This window comes from Rhipicephalus sanguineus, chromosome 1 (assembly GCF_013339695.2).
Source record: "Rhipicephalus sanguineus isolate Rsan-2018 chromosome 1, BIME_Rsan_1.4, whole genome shotgun sequence".
Taxonomy (NCBI): Eukaryota; Metazoa; Arthropoda; class Arachnida; order Ixodida; family Ixodidae; genus Rhipicephalus; species Rhipicephalus sanguineus.
This window is the reverse complement of record NC_051176.1, coordinates 79,183,206-79,187,010: the sequence shown is the minus strand read 5'-3', so window position 1 is coordinate 79,187,010 and position 3,805 is coordinate 79,183,206.

Sequence of the window (3,805 nt, the reverse complement as noted above, 5' to 3'; positions counted from 1 at the left end):
AGAAATCATGAAGTTTACGTAACTCGATATTTTTGAATTTTAAGGGCTAAATCAAAACTGTCGTGTCCGGCACCAAAAGCGGTTTTTTCTGTTACGTCAGACCGGAGCTGCCCGCGACAAGGAGTGACGAATTTGAATGGCTCGCGTCGGTCGTACCTTTTCGTGAAAACTGGCATCATCTAACTTGCGTCAGCTGATCGCCTTACCTTTGCCCATGTGGCGTTTGTGCTCATTTGTTTTCTTTCGAGATGCGCCGCTCCGAAACGGCAGTAATTCCCTTTCTTTCTATGTTTCAGATAATACCACACATCGCACCCAAATAATAAGCTGTTTACTTGTTATTTCTTAATGCTGCAGATTTTCCTGATCACATTCTGCTTCGGCCCACCCTTCATTAACTATCTCCCTTCTTTTCACGTGTGCTCCGAGCTTACGTAACCAGAAGCGACGTTTCCTGCACGTCAGCGCTATCATTTCGATTTCGTCCTTGAAATTCAAGGATGAATATCACGAATTACGTGTAACTTTCGCGATTAAAAAAAATGTGTATGCCTAAATTGGCACGCGATACAACTTTCTAATATAAACACTACCTCCAGTCAGGAATTAAAGTTAATTATGAGTTTTTGTAATTAATCTCTTCATTGCCATTTTAGTTGCAGCAAACTATTTCCTTCTTGACATAGTGGTGCGCGAAAACATCTTGAGCATGACTATTATACATTTTGATAAGAAATATGCGTTCTCTAAAAAAACTCCTTCTAATTGTACGAGTCATGCAGCGAAACAGTTGCAGCTGGCTAAGGGAGTAACAGACCCTCAAAGTACAGCAAATTAATGATATCCCTGGTTTTGTTTCATTGCCATGACACTTCATGGAATCGGTGGTGAGCTGCCCTTGTCATTAAAAGTGATCGATCTGTCTGTCATCATGTTTATTTTTGTGCACTTGACTATTTCAGTTGCTTCAAGACTGCACATTGAAGCTCTACCGCTGCATTTGACCAGGAGCCTCCTTGGAAACTTCGTGTCTCGAGGTAGTCAAGACGTGTCCAAGAATTCGGAATAGCCACGCTTAAGGTCTGGCCGTGAGTGGTCTCGAATCAGTGCAACCTGCTGTCCTTTTCGCCAGAATGCCACCTGACCCTGACATGGTCTGGGAACACGACACTGCCAAGCTCATGCACGCAAGCTGTGTCACCTATTGGGGTCCTGTATCTCAGATGACTACATGAGAATCCTGTACTACATGAGAACTACACATGTTGCATGTTTTGCGCTGTATGCCACATAAATTATGTAATGGATGTCGCAAAGAAGTGCTTGATGGCTGGCCATTGATTCCTATTCATAAAAACTGACTGCTGGCTATGCTAATGTTTATGCCAGGTCTAGTATATTGCCGCATTTGACAGTAATGAACGATGTTAGGGAAACTATTGCTTTTCATATCTCACTCATTCTGACAGTAATGTGTCTCGCTGTATTTCTGGACGGTGTTTCTGTATTTCAGTTCTGTACAGAACTCTCCATACCACCGCTAAATATATATATTTATATATATCATACCTTATATATATAAGGTACTTGACACACGACGTACGTTTTAGCATTAGCATAGTGCTAAACGTACGTCGTGTGTCAAATGCCTTCCTACAGTATCAGGACCTTCGTGATCTTTCTGTAGCTCTTATATTTAAGGGTCATTCCATGCCAAGTGTCCCAGACGTGGCGCTCACATCGCAGCTTTTGCTGATAAATTTGTGCCTTTTTCCTGTGCCACATGGAGTATTGTGGCAAAACATTCTTGCTCGAAAAAATTTTTGACGGTCCTGGCACCCCCTCGAATTTCGCTTCTATTTATTAAACTGTACCTAATAGAAAAATGTGTATAAAATCTACTTTTGTCTGTTGAGCTTCTAAACTGCGCTTGCGCTATCGCAGAGGTTCTGTTTAGTTGTCCCATTCATTATTTCCGAATTTTTGTGTTTCACTACCGAGCTTCAAAAACTACAAAAATCTTCAAAGTTCGTGAATTTTTCTTGAGCTATCTGGAACTCACCCTAACCAATATTAATAATAGCCTGATTTCCAGGAAAGTGTATTTTAGTACAGAAATGTTTAGGGGTAAAATAGACTTCAGATCTTTCCGAAAAAAAATTGTGAAATTAGAGAAAATGTACGATTTACGGGTGAGAAACAGCGCTAAAAAGACGGGACAAAAAGGACACGAGACCACGGCGCTGACTAACAACCAAATGTGCTTTATTCCTTCAGTCAGCATAAATATACTTCACCACTAACGTGTGTAAGCTTCCCCTCGGTTTCCCTCCTTCCGAAGGAGATAGAATTCATGTCTCGTTGATCGCCTTACTGCCTCTGCGCAGGCTGAGTTTTCTGTATTTTCATTACGTTAGTGGTGAAGTATATTTATGCTGACTGAAGGAATAAAGCACATTTGGTTGTTAGTCAGCGCCGTGGTCTCGTGTCCTTTCTTGTCCTCTTTTTAGCGCTGTTTCTCACCCGTAATCATGAACCAACCAGCCCAAATGCGTACCCATGTACGATTTGTTGCATGTTTGACCATATTTTTCATACTGATGCGGTCAAAGTAAAAATCCTCGTCATGCGGCGTTTGATAAAAGACTTCATCGTTAAGTAATGAAAAAAGTCTTATCAAATCATTTTTTTCTTTTAAGGAAGAAAATAATTTTTGAATTTGGCCCTCCGAACGCGCAGTGCATTTCATTTTGTTGCCACTTCGCCGCAAAGCACGTGGTAGCCCTTGCAGCTGATACTCGTCACAGGCAACGGCCAGATGCGAGATGTATGTCAGTGGCTCGTGAGTGGTCGAAAGTCTTGTCACGTTGATGTCAGGGCGACGAGTAATGAATTCGCGTTACAATGTGAGCTTGCTTGGCGGGCCCAATGGGAAGTATGGACGCCCGAGAGCAGCCTATGGCGTCGTTGGCACATTGTGCTAGAGGCCGTCTGTACAACATGTATACCCTGAGAAAGAAGTGTGTACAGTGTGCATTATTTCTTTCAGTATGTGTATGCTAGTTGTGCAGACGTCCCTCTAGGACATTGTGCCAACGACATCCACATGCTGCTCTCGGGCGTCCAATATTTCCCATTGGGCCCGCCTAGCAAATGCTCATTGTAACGCAAATTCATTACTCGGCGCCCTGACAGCGCGACAAGACTTTCGACCACTCACGAGCCGCTGACATACATCTCGCATCTGGCCGCTGCCTGTGAACGAGTGTCAGCTGTAAGGGCGACCACGTGCTTTGCGGCGAAGTGGCAGCAAAATGAAATGGCACTGCGCGATCGGAGGCCAAATTCAAAAATTATTTTCTTCCTTAAAACAAAAAAAAAATGATTTGATTAGACTTTCTTCGTTACTTAACGATGAAGTCTTCTATCAAACGCCACATGACGAGGATTTTACTTTGACCGCATCAGTATGAAAAATACGGTCAAACATGTGACAAATCGTACATTTTCTCAAATATCACAATTTTTTTCGGAAAGATTTGGAAGTCTATTTTTACCCCTAAACATTTCTGTACTAAAATCACTTTCCTGGAAATCGGCTATGATTAATATTTTAGGGTGAGTTGCAAATAGCTCAAGAAAATTCACGAACATTGAAGATTTTTGTAGTTTTTGAAGCTACGTAGCTGGTAGTGAAACACAAAAAAATCAGAAATAATGAATGGGACAACTAAACAGAACCTCTGTGATAGCGCAAGCGCGGTTTCGTAGCTCAACACACAAAAATAGATTTTATACACATTTT